Raw genomic sequence first — 17,063 nt, 5'->3', positions numbered from 1 at the left:
CAGGCAGGGGCGGCTCCTTCCGGCCACACCGACCTGCCCTTCGCAGGGCGTCCCGGGCGGGCGGAGGCAGAGAAAACCAGCTCCCAGGAACGCGATCGCTCCCAGCGCCCGGGCCGGCCCAGAGCGAGGCCACCACCGGCGTACCGGGGCCGCCGCTCCCGAGACGGAAGTCCCGCCCCAGGCCGTGGAGGCCCCGCCCATCGCTTCTTCCCATCCCCCGCTTCCCCACGCTGTACTGACCGCAGGCCCTCGTCCCGCCCCGGGCCCCGCCCCTCCACGCCCAACCCCGCCCCGTCCCTTGGCCCCGCCCCCACGCCCCACGCCCCTCCCCTCCCGGCCCCACCCCTGTCTTGTCCCGCCCCCCGCCCCGCCCCCGCCTCGACCCCGGGGCGGGCGGCGGCTGCTGAGGCGACCGTTGCGCGCGCGGGCGGTGGCGCGGGCCGGAGCGCCCGGAGCGGGAGCGAGCGGCGCGGCCCGGTAGGTGTGCGGGGCCGGGGCGGGGGACGGGCGCGCCGCCCCCGCTCTTTCTTTCGCCTCCGGGGCGCGCTCCCGCGCCCTCCACCGCCCGGCCATCCCCGGTCCCCTCGGGGTCGCCGCCCGCCCGCCCTGCCTTTTGTTCGCCCCCCCGACTCTGGCTCCTGGTCCCGGGCCCAGCGCGGGGCGGGGGGCGGGGGGCGCGGGCCTGCGAGGCCTCCTGGCCTGGCGGGTGCGCGGCTTCCCCGGGCCCGCGCTGTGAGGCCCGCCGGGGTCCTCGGGGGGACCTGCGGGGGCGATGCCTGATAGCGGGTCCCGCGGGCGAGGAGCGCCCAGGCGCGCCGGGAACGCGGCCCGGACGGCGCTGGCGGGTCCAGGTTCCCTCGTCGGACTCCACGAGCGGCGGCTTTGTTAGGGCAGAGGCTGGCTCCAGACACCCAACTCCGGACTCACTGCTGCGACCTGGGCTCGTCTAGCCGCGGTGCCGCGATTGTGCAGTGTAGACAGAGGGGGCCCCCGAGCCGTGGAGTGTAGACAGAGGGGGGCCCCGAGCCGTGGAGTGTAACCAGAGAGGGGGCCCCGAGCCGTGGAGTGTAACCAGAGAGGGGGCCCCGAGCCGTGGAGTGTAGACAGAGAGGGGGGCCCCGAGCCGTGGAGTGTAGACAGAGGGGGGCCCCGAGCCGTGGAGTGTAACCAGAGAGGGGGCCCCGAGCCCTGGAGTGTAGACAGAGGGGGGCCCCGAGCCGTGGAGTGTAGACAGAGGGGGCCCCGAGCCCTGGAGTGTAGACAGAGGGGGGCCCCGAGCCGTGGAGTGTAACCAGAGAGGGGGCCCCGAGCCGTGGAGTGTAACCAGAGAGGGGGCCCAGAGCCGTGGAGTGTAGACAGAGGGGGGCCCCGAGCCGTGGAGTGTAACCAGAGAGGGGGCCCCGAGCCGTGGAGTGTAACCAGAGAGGGGGCCCAGAGCCGTGGAGTGTAGACAGAGGGGGGCCCCGAGCCGTGGAGTGTAACCAGAGAGGGGGCCCCGAGCCGTGGAGTGTAACCAGAGAGGGGGCCCAGAGCCGTGGAGTGTAGACAGAGGGGGGCCCCGAGCCCTGGAGTGTAACCAGAGAGGGGGCCCAGAGCCGTGGAGTGTAGACAGAGGGGGGCCCCGAGCCCTGGAGTGTAACCAGAGAGGGGGCCCAGAGCCGTGGAGTGTAGACAGAGAGGGGGCCCAGAGCCGTGGAGTGTAGACAGAGAGGGGGCCCAGAGCCGTGGAGTGTAGACAGAGAGGGGGCCCAGAGCCGTGGAGTGTAGACAGAGAGGGGGCCCAGAGCCGTGGAGTGTAGACAGAGGGGGGCCCCGAGCCCTGCATTGTAGACAGAGGGGGCCCCGAGCCCTGGAGTGTAGACAGAGGGGGGCCCCGAGCCGTGGAGTGTAGACAGAGGGGGCCCCGAGCCCTGGAGTGTAGACAGAGGGGAGCCCCGAGCCCTGGAGTGTAGACAGAGGGGGCCCCGAGCCCTGGAGTGTAGACAGAGGGGGGCCCCGAGCCGTGGAGTGTAACCAGAGAGGGGGCCCAGAGCCATGGAGTGTAGACAGAGGGGGGCCCCGAGCCGTGGAGTGTAACCAGAGAGGGGGCCCAGAGCCGTGGAGTGTAGACAGAGAGGGGGCCCAGAGCCGTGGAGTGTAGACAGAGTCCCAAAGCCGTGCATTGTAGACAGAGGGGGGGCCTCGAGCCCTGGAGTGTAGACAGAGTCCCAAAGCTGTGCATTGTAGACAGAGGGGAGACCCCGAGCCGTGGAGTGTGCACAGAGTCCCAAAGCCGTGCATTGTAGACAGAGGGGCCCTGAGCTGTGGAGTGTAGACAGAGAGGGGGCCCAGAGCCGTGGAGTGTACACAGAGAGGGGGCCCAGAGCCGTGGAGTGTAGACAGAGTCCCAAAGCTGTGCATTGTAGACAGAGGGGAGACCCCGAGCCGTGGAGTGTGCACAGAGTCCCAAAGCCGTGCATTGTAGACAGAGGGGCCCTGAGCTGTGGAGTGTAGACAGAGAGGGGGCCCCCAAGCCGTGGAGTGTGGACAGAGTCCCAAAGCGGTGCATTGTAGACAGAGAGGGACCCCAGAGCCGTGGAGTGTAGACAGTGGAGTGTGGACAGAGGGGGGCCCCGAGCCATGGAATGTGGATTGTGGAGTGTAGACAGAGCCATGGAGTGTGGGCAGAGAGGGGCCCAGAGCCGTGCAGTGTGGACAGAGAGGACCACTTGGCCTCTCACCTGCGTGGTCACTTGCTGGGAATGTGTTCTGGCAGGTGACCACCTTCTCTGTGCCTGAGTTTCCTCATTACACCTGTCTTTGGGGCTGCAAAAGGGCTGAGAGTGGCTTTGTCTGAAGCCCTTGGCGTGGTCCATGCCATCCTGCGGAGGGCCCTTCTGAGGCCACAGGGACCTGCAGGATGGCCAGCAAGGCCTGCACAGAAGGGGCCCTGGGGGGGCCTCCCCAGGTGAGGCAGCAGCCCCACCATTCACAGCAAGGAGACTACCAGGGAGGGCGGGAGAGGTGGCTGTGGGCAGGGACGGCTGGTTGGATAGGGTCTTGCTGGTCTTCCAAGGGGCTGAGGCCTGCCCCTAGAGAAGGCGGTGTGGGGAGGGCAAAGTGATTCTGAGTAAGAGAGAACCAGTTTGTATTTCGCTTTAGGAAGTAATTGTCACAGCGTTTCTTACCCTGAACAAGTGGTATAAAAATGTCCACTGTGGTCAGTGCTTTTGGGGACTTGAGATGATGGATATCGAGTGCGCAGGCCCTGCATGGCACTTCAGCTCAATGCTCCACAGATGGGGAAAGCTGCGTTGGCTGAGGGCAGGGGCTTGGGCAAGGGCAGTGGGGTGGCTGAGCCTGCACGCCGGGGATGGGGCTGCATCACTTGGTGCACGCCTGTCCGGGGTTTTTCTGAAAACTGCAAGTCCAGCCTTGTCTCCGAGGTCTCTTGAGGCTGGAACCTGCCCTCAGACCAGCTTACATTTGTAGTCCTGGTGACTGCAACGATGGGGATGCTCTACGACTGGCAGAGCAGAGGGAGGAGCGACAGGGCAGCAGTGGCTGGAGGTCTCAGGGAGGTTGACAAAGACAGGGGCGGAGGAAAGGCCCCTGGGCTTGGGCTGAACGTGTGGTGCTGACCTGTGGCGTTCTCCAGAGAGGGCAGGGCTAGTGTGGCCTGAGGGCATGTCATGGGGCGGGTCAGGAGGTGGAAGGGAGGCACTGGACGGGAACTTCGAAGAGGAGGGGACCCAGGGGCGAGGGCTGGCTTCCTTTCTGGCCTGTTTAGGATGAGGATCTCGGGGAAGAAGAGGTGGCCAGGCCGAGGAGACCCGTGGCTCTGGGAGCTGGGACACAGCTGGGACACAGTGAGGTCCTGGAGGTGGTGAGGGACCAGATGTGACAGCTGGTGCCCCAGCCAGCCCAGCTGCTGCTGTGGGAAGGTCTAGGGGAGGAGGAGATGAAGGACAGGCAATGGCTGCTGGAAGGCAGCACTCCAGGCTGATGGAGGTGGGCTCCGAGGGCCTGGCTGGCAGTGTGCAGATCACATTGTCTTTGGACCGTTATCTTTGAGACGGGCCAAGCAAAATAGTAAGGCTGGGCCAGGTGCAGTGGCTCATGCCTGTAATCCCAGCACTTTGGTAGGCTGAGGCAGGTGGATCACATGAGGTCAGGAGTTCGAGACCAGCCTGGCCAACATAGTGAAACCCCATCTCTACTAAAAATACAAAATTAGCTGGGCATGGTGGCGGGTGCCTATAATCCCAGCTACTAGGGAGGCCGAGACAGGAGAGTCCCTTGAACCTGGGAGGCAGAGGTTGCAGTGAGCCAAGATCACGCCATTGCACTCCAGCCTGGGCAACAAGAGCAAACTCTGTCTCAACAAAACAAAAAATAAAACCCCTCTGTCTCAAAAACAAAAACAAAAAAATAGGCTGAAGGAATAAACAACCCATTAGGTTGTTTATTAACACAAGGAGGGCTTCAAGTTCACAAAATCCTCAGAGCATTTTACATTTTATTTGAATTTGGTGGAATTCCAGAAACAGTTCACTTCCCAGTTGTATGAGTTTCCTATTGCTGTGTGACAAAGCACCAATCACTTAGTGGCTGAAAAAGGTGGAAGTTTATTCCCCCCAGTTCTGGAGGCTAGGCCTCAGGGACTGAAACTGTGGTGTCCTGGGTTGGCCATGCTCCCTCCCAAGGCACTGGAGAAGAACCTGTTTGCCCTCCCTGGTCAACTTCTGGGGGCTGGAGGAGGACTGTCCCCCCTGCCACACGCCGCCGTCAGCTTCTGGGGGCCGGAGGAGGACCGTCCCCCCACCACCGCACCCAGCTGTCAGCTTCTGGGGTCCGGAGGAGGACCGTTCCCTGCCCCCAGCCCCGCACCCTGCTGTCAGCTTCTGGGGCTGGAGAAGGACCATCCTCCCTGCCAAGAGCTTCTGGGGCTGGCCTCATTCCTTGGCTCCTGGCTCCTGTCCTGCTTCCATTGTCACATTGCTGTCTTCCTCCTCTTCTTTTTTTTCTCTTTTTAGAAACAGAGTCTCACTTTGCCAGGCTGGGGTGCAGTGGCACAATCATAGCTCACTACAGCCTTGAACTCCTGGCTCGAGGAATCCTGCCTCTTGAGTAGCTGGGACCCCAGGCATGTGCCACCATGCCCAGTTAATTTTTTTTTAAAGATGGGGTCTCACTGTGTTGCTCATGTTGATCTCGAACTCTTGGCCTCAAGTGATCCTCCTGCCTTAGCCTCTCAAAGAGTTGAGATTGCAGGCATGAGCCACCACGTCTAGCCTCCGTCTTCCAATGCTGTTTTTAAAAGTCCAGGATAATGTCCTCCTTCTGGGAGCCTTAGTTTACTCACATCTGCAGATCCCTATTGCCATATAACTTTCACGGTCCCAGGGATTAGGGCCTGGATTTCTTTGGGGACCTCCATTCAGCATACAGCAGGCTCCTCCCTTCATCTTTGAAATGACTTAACTTTTCCTGTTGTGTGCGAGGAGCAGCCATCTCACGCATCTTCCCCAGGATAGGCAGGGTCTGTCCAGGGAAGGCCCCTGTGGTTTCACTGCCCTGCCCTGGGGAGAGGTGGGAGCTATCCTGGAACAGGTGTCCTGGAAAGGAAGCTAAGCCTTGCTCAGGATGCAAGCCCCAGTCGAGAGGTTGTGGGAGGTCACTTGTGCTGTGCCTTTTTAGGAGGTGGGGTCATTACCAGTCCCAAGCTAGATACTCTACACACGTACTCATGCAGTTTTACCTGTGGTTTTTGGGGATCACTGTTGCAGAAGTTGCCTAGACTCTTCAATGAAGGAGCCTCTTGCCACACGCTCTAGGCAAAGAACTCTTGTGTTAGAAGTCCCCTTCCTCCGTATCTTTTAAGGTCTGGACTTCAATGAAAGAGAAAAGAAGCATCTAGTCTGTCCTTTCTGTTTTTCTTTCCTTACTGCTTTTCCATGGACTTGCTGTCTCCAAGCCTGTAATCATGGTGATATCTGACACACACACACACACACACACACTCTCTCTCTCTCTCTCTCTCTCTCTCTCTCTCTCTCTCTCTCTATTCAAATATACTTTCCTACATCTTTGTGTCCCTTAGCAGTGATCTTAGTTGTCCTTTCAGCATGCCTGGAGAAGGGCTGAGTCCGTGGTTTGAAACATCCAGTTGTAGGCATTCTCCTGCCCTGCCTGGCCCTAGGTGGGTAACCTAAATGCTCTGTTTTCTCAGGCATTTACTGCTGTTTCAGCTGCTCTTTTAAAGTTTGTTTTAGATATATATTTTTTATTTCTCCCAAAGGCCTAGGGAAGTTTTAGCTCTCCTCTGTCTCGTCAGTCTTCATGTTCCTCTGTGTCCCATCATAGTCACATCACTGTTCTTGGTGAAATCAACAGTCCTTGCTCGTGTGTGACTATGCATTGCTCATTATTGAGCCAAGGAGTGACCTGAGCACAGGTCCTGTCACACAGCCCTGTGGATTAGCATCCTCTAATCACCCACCTATCAGAATGGTTTGCTTTTCATTACATGTAGGACGCTAGTCCTATCTCCACCCCTTTGTGGGTGGAGCCTTCTCCCTGCTCCTGTTTGCCCTGGTCTCTAGGAGACCTGCTGTGCTGCTGTCACTGCATTTCCCTGTGCTGTCCTCCATCTGTGGGACTCATTACGTGCTGGGTCCCGCTCTTCTCTGACTTCTTGGCTCACTCCTTGTTTTGCTGAAGTCCTACTCTTTTGATATCTAAGAAACATCACATAGATTTTTTGTTTGTCCTTGATTTAGAAAACATCTTTATTTTACTCTCCGGTTACCTATTCATTTAGCTGGGTATAAAATTTTAGACTGACAATTATTTTTTCAGGATTTTGAAAATGTTGCTTCATTGCATTTGGTTTCAGGCTGTTGAGAAGTCTGATGTCATTTTGATTTCAGTTCTTTTGTGTGTCATCTCTCCTGCCACAAGCTCATAGAAGTGGCTTTTTTCCCTCAGTGTTATGAGAATCCTGATGATGGCATCTGCTTCCATTTATCATGCTGAGCACTCAGTGAGCCCCTTCAGTCTGAGGATAGAAGTTTTTAAATTTCCAAGATAATTTTCTTTGAGTTTTGCCATTTTCTCTTTCTGGCACATTTATTTAGAGGTTGGACCTGCTAGGTTGATCCTCTAATTCTCTTTTTTCTCTCATCTTGTTGATCTCTTTGATGTTTGTTCTTTTTTTCTTTTTCTTTTTTTTTTTTTTTTTAAGAGATGGAATCTCGCTCTTTTTCCCAGGCTGAAGTGCAGTGGCTGGAGAGCAGTGGCTGGAGAGCAGTGGCTGGAGTGCAGTGGCTGGAGAGCAGTGGCTGGAGTGCAGTGGCTGGAGTGCAGTGGCTGGAGTGCAGTGGCTGGAGTGCAGTGGTGCAGTCATACTCACCGCAGCTCCGAACTCCTGGGCTTAAGCAGTCCCTCTGCCTCAGCCTCCTGAGTAGCTGGGAATACAGGCATGCACCCCTACACCTGGCAATTTTTACCTTTCATTTCATTTTTTTTCACAGTCTCGTCACATTGCCCCTTTGTTGTTTCTAAGAAGTCAGTCATTATTGTATCTGTGTGGCTCCTTTGTGTTATGTGGCGATGTGCTTTCCAGCTCCTCTCGGGACTTTTGGCTTTTAGCAGTTTGACTGTGGTGTTCTTAGGAGGGTTTGTTTTGTGTTTGTCCTGCTCAGGGTTTGTTGAATTTCTTGGATATGTAATTTTTCACCATCTTCAATTTGCTATTATGTTTGTTTAGTGAATTTTAAAATTTCAGTTATAGTAGTTTTTATTTCTAGAATTTTCACTTATTTTTTACAGGTTTCATTTCTCCGCTATGCCATTTGTTAATTATGATCATATTGTCATTAAATCTTCAGACACATAGTAGCAGCTTTAAAGTTCTTCCCTGCTGCGTTATCTCAGGATCAATTTCTGTTGGCTTCTTTTGACTGTGGGTCACATCTTCCTGTTTCTTAGTCCTGTTTGCTGGTGTACTGGACATTGTAGATGATAATTGCAGTGACTTTTTTTTTTTTTCTGCAGAGTCTTGATTTTTTTTCTGGAAGTTAATTTGTCTGGACTCAAGTGAACATCTCTGCTGCAGTCTCTACTTGGTGCTGTTGACCTTCCGGCTGCCTCCTTCTGCTGGGCTCTGGGGTCCCTCTGTGCGTGGATGGCTCAGCACTGGCCAGGAACCTAGGCAGAATTTACTAACCGATTTCAGGGATGCCTCTTCCCCAGTGACCTCCTTTCTGAGATATACCCCTCACTGTTCAGCCACCCTGCCCTCGCCAAGCCCTATCTTGGACTCTGCAAGCTGGGAGGATCACAGCTTCTACCTCGCTCTTGCCATTTTTAGAAATGCATGTCTTAGTTGGTACAGCTCCCTCCTTTCAGGGGACAACTCCCCTCCATTTTCTGTCTGCTTTTCATAGCTCTCCAGGACCTTCCAGAGTTGGTTTTTGTATTTTGTGTCTGGCTGGAACTTGATTTAGCAGCATGGGAGAATGTAGGAGACTTTGTCAACTTATGGATAGAGCTGCTGACACTTTGATTGGTAGCCAGCCATTGGTCTTTGGCAGTTTGCTTGTTTCTGACATGGAGAATTCGAGTGATCATGGAATGAATGCTCCAGCGAAAAGGAAGTTCTTCCGCTAACAATGCTTGACCATCTGTATCTTAAGTGTTAGCCTTGAATAGATGCGTTTATTAGATAGGTCAGCCAACCTGACTAGCGGGGGGCAGAGAGACTGTGCGTCCTTTATTGCCTTCCTCTGACTGGAGCACTGTAAGGTTAGGGCCTCTGGGCTCTTCCTTGACTTTCCAGAGGCCCATGATCCCTGGACCCCTGGACCCTGCGCAAGTTTGCCAGGCTGGGGCTCCTCCGGGTTCACTGAGGGTGGGAGGAAAGGCACAACCCGGCCTGCGGCTACTGCTTTGTGGTCCACACCTCACCCCCACAATCTTTGCTAACCTGTGCTGCAGTTGGACTATAAAATAGGGTTAATAATAAGGTCGTTGGGAGGTTTAAATAGCATGATACGGAAAACGGTCAGGAGCAGTGGCGGACATGTGGGAATCCCAGTCAGCATTAGCGATGGTGCTGGTGCTATCACCGCAGGCTTGCACGGTGGCTGCCGGGAACAGGTGTGAGCCTTGGAGGCGCCCGGGCCTTCACTCAGTGCATCCAGGTCTGGCCCCACCAGACCTGAGTGCATGCCAGGATGCGGGAGGTGGCAGTGTCGTGGGCTCTGCTGAGCCGGAGTGCCGTGGAGGCTCTGTAGGCAAGGGGAAGGGCCGGCTTGCCCTCCCTCGCCAGAGCCCCATGTACCCCAGGGGCCTGGAGTCCAGCCTGGGAGTTAGTAGAGGACTGTGTAGAAGAGGGACAGCTCTATGGATTCCAGCATTTAGCAGCCAGCTGCCTCCCTGAGAGGCTGGGGCAGTTGACCCTGGGAGGAGGAGGACTGCCCGGGCCCACCCCTCCTAGGAGTTCTCGTGGCTGCTGTCACAAATTATCACCAGCAAGGGGCTAGCCCAGCAGCACTTGGTCCTGTCACAGTTCTGGAGACCTGAAGTCTGAAGTCAAGGTGTGACAGGGCTGTGGTCCCTCCGAAGACTCTAGGGGAGACACTTCCTGCCTCTCCCAGCTGCCAGGGTTCCTGGCATTGCCAGGCTTATGTTTGCATTGCTCCAGTCCCTGCCTCTGTCCCCATGTGGCCTTCTCTGCACCTGGGTCTCCCTTCTGCCTCCCACTTTTATGGACACCTGTGATTGCATTTAGGACCCACCTGGGAAATTCAGGATCATTGCCTTGTCTCAGGATCCTTAACGTAATCCTTTTCCAAATAGGGTCACATTCACGGCTTCTGGGGATTGGGCCCTGATATCTTTGGGGCTGCCATTTGCCCCACTACACCCTGCCTAGACCTGGGAGTGGTGAGGAGCCATGTGAGGAGGTCATGAGGGCACCGGGCTTTAGGCCCCAGAAGCCTTTGTGGGCTGCTCTCCTCTGTACACAGGGTCTGTCCCCGGCTGCTCTGTGGGCAGGACCTGTGTATGGCTTGTCTTTAACACGCTTGGTGCTGAAGAGGCACACAGTACTGTGCATGTGGGCAGCGATTTGTTGTCTTTCTGAGAGTCAGTAAGATACTAAGAGCAAAAGCAACCCTTCAGGCCCAGTCAATGCGCAAAGCAGTGATGGAACCCTGCCTGTCTTTTCCCTCGGATCTTGTAGAGGATGACCAGGTGTCAGTGCCCAGGAGAATCGCATGTAGGAGGCTGGATATAAGTACCATTTGTTGATGAGAAAAATTGATTTCAGTCTTTCTGGGGTGTTTTGGGTTAAGAAGAGGTCTGTCAGGACCCTGGGATGGAGAGGGAGGCTGGGATCCGAGGCCCAGGGATGGACAGTGAGGCTGGGGTCCGAGGCCCAGGGATGGACAGTGAGGCTGGGGTCCGAGGCCAGGGGTGGACAGTGAGGCTGGGATCCGAGGCCCAGGGATGGACAGTGAGGCTGGGGTCCGAGGCTGGGGGTGGACAGTGAGGCTGGGGTCCGAGGCCAGGGGTGGACAGTGAGGCTGGGATCCGAGGCCCAGGGATGGACAGTGAGGCTGGGGTCCGAGGCCGGGGGTGGACAGTGAGGCTGGGGTCCGAGGCCCGGGGGTGGACAGTGCTGGGATCTGAGGCCCAGGGATGGACAGTGAGGCTGGGGTCCGAGGCCGGGGGTGGACAGTGAGGCTGGGGTCCGAGGCCGGGGGTGGACAGTGAGGCTGGGATCCGAGGCCCAGGGATGGACAGTGAGGCTGGGGTCCGAGGCCCGGGGGTGGACAGTGAGGCTGGGGTCCGAGGCCGGGGGTGGACAGTGAGGCTGGGGTCCGAGGCCCGGGGGTGGACAGTGAGGTTGGGGTCTGTGGCTGGGGATGGACAGTGAGGCTGGGGTCCAAGACCTAGGGATGGAGAGGGAGGCTGGGGTCCGAGGCCTGGGGATGGAGAGGGAGGCTGAGGTCCGAGGCCTGGGGATGGAGAGCGACGCTGGGGTCCGAGGCCTGGGGATGGAGAGGGACGCTGGGGTCTGAGGCCTGGGGATGGAGAGGGATGCTGGGGTTTGAGGCCTGGGGATGGAGAGGGACGCTGGGGTCTGAGGCCTGGGGATGGAGAGGGAGGCTAGCGTGTAAGGCCCGAAGATGGATAGTGAGGCTGGGGTTCGAGGCCTGGGGATGGAGAGGGAGGCTGGGGTTCGAGGCCCAAGGGTGGACAGTGAGGTTGGGGTCCGAGGCCTGGGGATGGAGAGGGAGGCTGGGGTCCGAGGCCTGGGGATGGAGAGGGAGGCTGGGGTTTGAGGCCTGGGGATGGAGAGGGAGGCTGGGGTCCGGGCTGTACCTGTCCTCTCCTGTCTTTTACCTACCACTGTGGGCTTTGTCCAAGGAAGCAGGTGTGAGGGAATGAAGGGGTAGGGGGCACAGAGGTGACATGTCAAGGCGAGCTGATGGGGCACAAGGAGGAGGAGGAGAAGAATGTGGACATTGGAATGAGCCAGGTTGAAACACAGCCTCTCTCTCCAGGGCTAGACCTGCCAGGTCCAGTGTTGCTGTGCAGCATTTGGGGTGTGCTCATACTAAGCGGTTGTCATATATCTGAGATTCACATTTAACTGGGTATCTTTTGTTTTTGCTAAATCTGGCAACTCCATTTACCGTTTCACTTTGTGCAGATTTAAAAATCACACACAGAAGTAAATATCAAGCGAAAGTGAAATACACACGGAAAGGAAGAGCTGAGGTTTGACCTTCAGTGCCTGAAACATACTGAACTAGTGTTTGTTTCTGGAATCAGAAAGTCCCGTCAGCTGTGGGGCATGGGGGTGTCCTGGAGGGCTGTGTCCTCCATGTGTCCTGCTCACTTTTTCCGATGCCAGGTCGTTAGCAGGCCGGTGCCCAGAGCAAGCCAAGTGAGCTCACAAGGCAGGCCCTGCCAGACGGACCGCAGGGTTGGGTTTGCACCTGTGACGTGGCTTGGGCCCGGTGGGCTTGAGTCCTGGCTGTGGTGGTCTGGGGTGGGGGCTCCTGCCCTTGTCTGAGTGTCTTTGTGGTGTGTTGGATTGGAGTTTTTGGAGTTCATATTCTGTGACCTTAAAAACCACGGAGGCACAGGCAGGTGGGGCCTGCTGTGCGTAGCCCCTCCCAGCCTCTCATGGCTGGTGGGCCCTGCTCCCGCTGCTTACAGAAGTGAGTCCTCCTACCCCTCCAGGGCAGCCGCATTGGAAAGCCCCAGAAGGCTGTGGGACGACGTGCATGAGAAGGGAAGCAACCCAGGAGTGTGCAGGCACAGCTGGAGTGGGGCCCCTGCTCTGTGGGTGGGTGCTCAGAGCCTGGGGTCTGGGGGCATTGGAGGGGTTGGTGGGGCCTCAGGGAGGAGGTGGGCTGTGGGCTGAGCCACAAAGTTGTGGAGGACCGAGAGAGGGCCCATTTCAGAAGAGAGTGATTTGGAAATGGTGTCTCCTGCAAGGCCTGGGTCTGTGTGCCCTGGGACATCGGGCTGTCTAACTGTCTGTGACCCCCAGGGCAACTGGCCCTGGGAGGTTGGGGCCATCACCAGTTGCCCATTCATAGTTGCCTACCTGGAGCTGCTACAGGAGCCATGACACGGTCCTTGAATGAATAACTCAATGAATGAGTGAGCAGGAAAATCATGGGGCCGGAGGAGGGGGGTCTGGCTGAGGGGATTCTGAGGTTTGGGGAGGGACCAAGTGAGAGGGCCTCAAGAGGCTGGACCCAGTGGGACAGGTGCTTGGACAGGGGTGAGGAAGCAGGGAAGGACAATGAGCTGGCAGCTATGGGCAGAAGGAGGGTTAGGGCAGGGTGGGCCAGCAAGCGGGTGAAGCGGAGAGTCCAGTAGGAGGTGTGGCCACTGTGCACGGTGAGCCTTGGTGCAGCGACCTAGGCAAAGAGGGTGTGGGAGGGCCTCCGACTGGATGGGGACCTGGGTGACAGTGAGCCTCAGGCACCTGCAGGCTCCCTCAGCCTCACCTCTGTGGCCCTTGCCGCCTTGTCTCCTTAAGTGAGACCTTTTACATTGCTCTGTATGTAGAAAGTGTTCCTGTGTTAAGAGAATAAAATTGTCATCATTTCAGAACACACTGCCTCAGTATCCCTGTGAAGCCCCCAAACCTGAGTCGGGAAGCAACAGCCAGGAGTGCCTGCCCAGGCTGGGATGGCCACGATGGGGGCGGAGATCTCTGCTGCACATGGCGACCTGGTTTTTAGCCAGGCACCTTCTGTGGCTTCTGACACTGCAGGCGGTTGTCCCATCCTGGGAGCCCTGTGCGAGCCCAGGCAGTATGATGTGAGGCATTTGGGGCCTTTTCTAATTTTTCTAATCATCGGTGGTCTTAAATTCTCATTTCTTTCTTTTAGATTGGGGAGCTCCACACCTGTGTTTCTCTTCATTGGGTAGCCTTTGGATTCTGCTTGATATAACTCTACATTGTAAAAGATTAGAATCACTCAGAGATATAACATATTACTATTTGTAAACCTGTAAAACAGATCTTTGTAATTTATGATAATATCTTTTCTGCTAAATCTGGACTTTCTCCTCCATGCATCCCAGAAAGGTAAAGTTCCGGGTGAGAGAGGCTGCTTGGTCTGAGGCCTCTTCCTGGGAATGGGGACCCTGGAACCAGCAGTGCCCTATTTCAGCATATGTGTGGATATCCTGTCCCTGGAGGCTCTTTTGCTCTGTGGACTTTGGGTCCTTGGAGGAGTCTGCAGAGTCTTCTCAGGAGAAGCCCCCTCCTTTTCCTCAGCAACTTGAACTTGCCCTGGTGGCGTGGGGGTGGGGGGAGCAAAAGACGGGAGGAACTAAGCCAATTCATCTCCCTGGTGCCTGGCTTCCCCCCCCGCCGACAGACCTGCCGCTGGTGTATTCTCTAGAAGATGGAGCTAGAGAAGTAAGCCAGTGTTCATGCTTTACGCGAGTAGTATGATGTTAGCCAAACTGTGTCTCCAGCTTTATATGTCTCTCTGAATGCCACTTTTACTGCTGCTGGACTGGAATAATGTATACATTTTTCTCAAATGTTCAAGAAACAAAGCATTTTGAAAGTTGCCAGTCCTGTTTTTTTTTTTTTTGAGACAGTCTCACTCTGTCACCAGACTGGAGTGCAGTGGTGTGATCCTGGCTCACTGCAACCTCCGCCTCCTGGGTTCAAGCAATTCTGCCTCAGCCTCCTGAGTAGCTGGGACTACAGGTGCGCACCACCATGCCCGGCTAATTTTTGTATTTATAGTAGAGGTGGGGTTTCACCATGTTGGCCGAAATGGTCTCAATCTCTTGACCTCGTGATCCACCTGCCTAGGCCCCCCAAAGTGCTGAGATTACAGGTGTAAGCCACCGCGCCCGGCCTCAAGATGCCAGCCTTCAATTTCTTCCTTACTTCTCATTTCTTTCTTTTAATCATTCAAATCTGCCATCCTTCTGAATTCTAAAAACTGCTCTATTTTTTGAGTGAATTCTTTTCTAAGCGCGGAGTCGCCGTGCTGCTGCCTAGCCATGTGTGGGACTCTCTGGGATTGACTCTGGAAGAGAAACAAAGAGCATTTGCTCCATGAGGCCAGAATTGAGGCGTTGAATTCATGTGTCCCAGATGCTTGGCCTTTTGCTTTCTTTGGACTTGAAATGTTTAAACCTCAAGAACTGACATTTATAAAAAACTGTAGGGGGGAAATAGGAGAGGGACAGCAGGGGGTGGGGAGTTGGGGAGAGATAGCATGGGGAGAAATGGCAGATGTCGGTGATGGGGAGGAAGGCAGCACATCACACTGCCATGTGTGTACATGTGCAACAATCTTGCATGTTCTTCACATGTACCCCAAAACCTAAAATGCAATTAAAAAACCCACACAAAACTATGCATGATAACAAAATGCTGACCTGGGACATTTTATGTATCATACTCTTCAGTTCAGCCTAATAAATTATTCAAAAACTACTCATAATGTTGGTGGCTGCGGACCTGCTGCGTAAATGTAGGTTATTAATATTCATGTTTGGGAGATTAAAGCTACCTAGGAACCAAGAGAGACTCTTTGAGAACCAGATAAAGAATTTTTGGTAGTGGAAATGTGCTTCCAGGGAGGTCTCTTTCTCCACGGGCTTGTGTGGCGTGTGCTGGTGTGGTGCTGGAGAGGGAGGTGGCCGGGGCTGCCATCAGTCAGCCTGGCTTTGAGTCCAAACTCTGCCTTCAGTCGTGGTGCCTGGGCCTTGGTTTCCTCATCTGTAAGTGATAACTAGACTTAGCTTGTGAGATTGTGATCAGTTCGTCTTCTTTTTAGCCACTTTCCTCATTCTGTAGTGTTTGTCTCTGGTGTATCCGGCCTGATTTCCTTAATCACCTCCTCACAGAGTAGATTTCAGGGACCATTTTTGAAACTACCTAAGCATATATTGCCACCTAGAAATGAGTACAGAGCCATTTTGTTCTTATTTCTGCTGTACATAATGCAGGATTGGCAGCAAGTCAGACGACCCCGGTATTTTGCATCATGTGGCACACTGGTTAGCTGCCGCTGTGCACCACACCTTGTCTGTAGCCTCATGGCTTCTGGGGTCAGGATTCCTGGTGAGGCTTATGCAGGGCTGTGATCAAGACGTTGGCCAGGGCTGCACGGTGAGGATTTGCCTCCGCGCACACTTGTGTGGCTGCTGGCAGCCTCAGAAGATCCACTGCCAGGGGTGCTAATGTTGCTGTTGGAAGACATCACGTCCTCGCTGGCTGTTGGCCAGAGACATCCCTTCTTTGTCATGCGGGTGGCTTCTTTGGGCAGCTCACAACTGGGCAGTGACTTCCCTGAGAGCCAGTGAGGGAGAGCATGAGCAAGACGAAAGCCATGATCTTTTGGTAATCTAATCCTGGAAGTGACATCCCATCTCTTTTGCACATTCTGTCTGTTAGAAGCAAGTCACTAGGTCCAGCCCACACCCAGGGGAGGGACTGCAGAGGGCAGGATGACCAGGAGGTGGTGTCATGGGGATCGTCTCAGAGGCCACCTGTCACCATGCACCTGGTGGTCCCAGAGATTCATGTCCCTCCCGTGTACAAGAAACACCTACTGCAATGTCGTTCCATGACAGCGTCTGCTCAGAGTTCCACCCCATCCTCTAAACTGGCTCTAGGTGGGCTGAGGTGCAGCTCCTGTTGACCCGAACTAGAGAGACATGCTGCCAGCCCATCCACCCACAGCCACGGTACCACCATGGGAAGCACCACAGGCCAGACCTTCCTGCTCAAAATGAGGGAAAATAGAGGCAGGAAGGAGCCTCTGGAGTGCCTCAATTCTGAGACCCAGCCTGGAAGATGGTGGCAGTTCCTTGGTCAGGTGTCACAATTTGGGACTGATGACTGTCCCTCTGTCCTTGGAGGCCTTGATTCCTCTCTCCGAGTCATGCTCCCTTTACCTGCAACACAGCACTTGCTTGCAGCTGAGTTGTTTTCTCAGCCTGCTTCCTGACAGTAGGATTTGGGGTCCAGCTCCCACTTTTTGTTTTGTGCTGCCTCTGACCCTTGTAGCTCAAGCTGACAGTGATGGTTTTAACTTTATGGGCCTCCTGTGAATCTCATGGTGTCCATTCCATCAGGCACGAGCCATACCTGGCATCCCTCTGAGCTGAGCCCTGCTCTGCCTTGGGCTCCTGAAGGGTGAAGAGTAAGGCCCATAAGCTTCTAGGGGCCTAGTTGTTCCATAAGAATCTGTGGGGCCCACCCTCAATCTCTACAGGGGCTCCAGCTGTTTTATTGTACCTCAGCTGCACCCAGCACCATTCCCTTGACATCACATGCATGGCAGGCCTGCCCTGGACAGAAGCAGGAGGACCTGGCTGGCCAGAGCAGTGCGGGCCACAGGGCAGTGGAGGGAGGAGCTGGCTGGGGCAGTGGGGGCTGTGGGGCAGTGGGGCAGTGGAAGGAGGAGCTGGCTGGGGCAGTGGGGGCAGTGGGGGCTGTGGGGCAGTGGAAGGAGGAGCTGGCTGGGGCAGTGGGGGCAGTGGGGGCTGTGGGGCAGTGGAAGGAGGAG

At 55.9% G+C, this 17,063-nt stretch overlaps 1 protein-coding gene across 8 annotated transcripts in view; it reads left to right on the top strand.

The window, feature by feature from the left end:
• The first annotated feature begins 380 nt into the window (after nucleotides 1-380).
• Nucleotides 381-17,063, top strand: part of RGS12 (regulator of G protein signaling 12) — a 170,127-nt gene continuing 153,444 nt past the window's right edge. For all 8 annotated transcript variants that reach the window (XM_035294238.3, XM_078367649.1, XM_078367646.1 and 5 more), the window contains exon 1: nucleotides 381-477. The gene's annotated coding sequence lies outside the window, so the exon portion shown is untranslated. The remainder of the gene's footprint in view (nucleotides 478-17,063) is intronic.

Source organism: Callithrix jacchus, chromosome 3 (genome assembly GCF_049354715.1).
Source record: "Callithrix jacchus isolate 240 chromosome 3, calJac240_pri, whole genome shotgun sequence".
NCBI classification, from domain to species: domain Eukaryota; kingdom Metazoa; phylum Chordata; class Mammalia; order Primates; family Cebidae; genus Callithrix; species Callithrix jacchus.
Note: the sequence above shows the minus strand (reverse complement) of the source record. Positions and strands in the feature narration are given on the sequence as shown.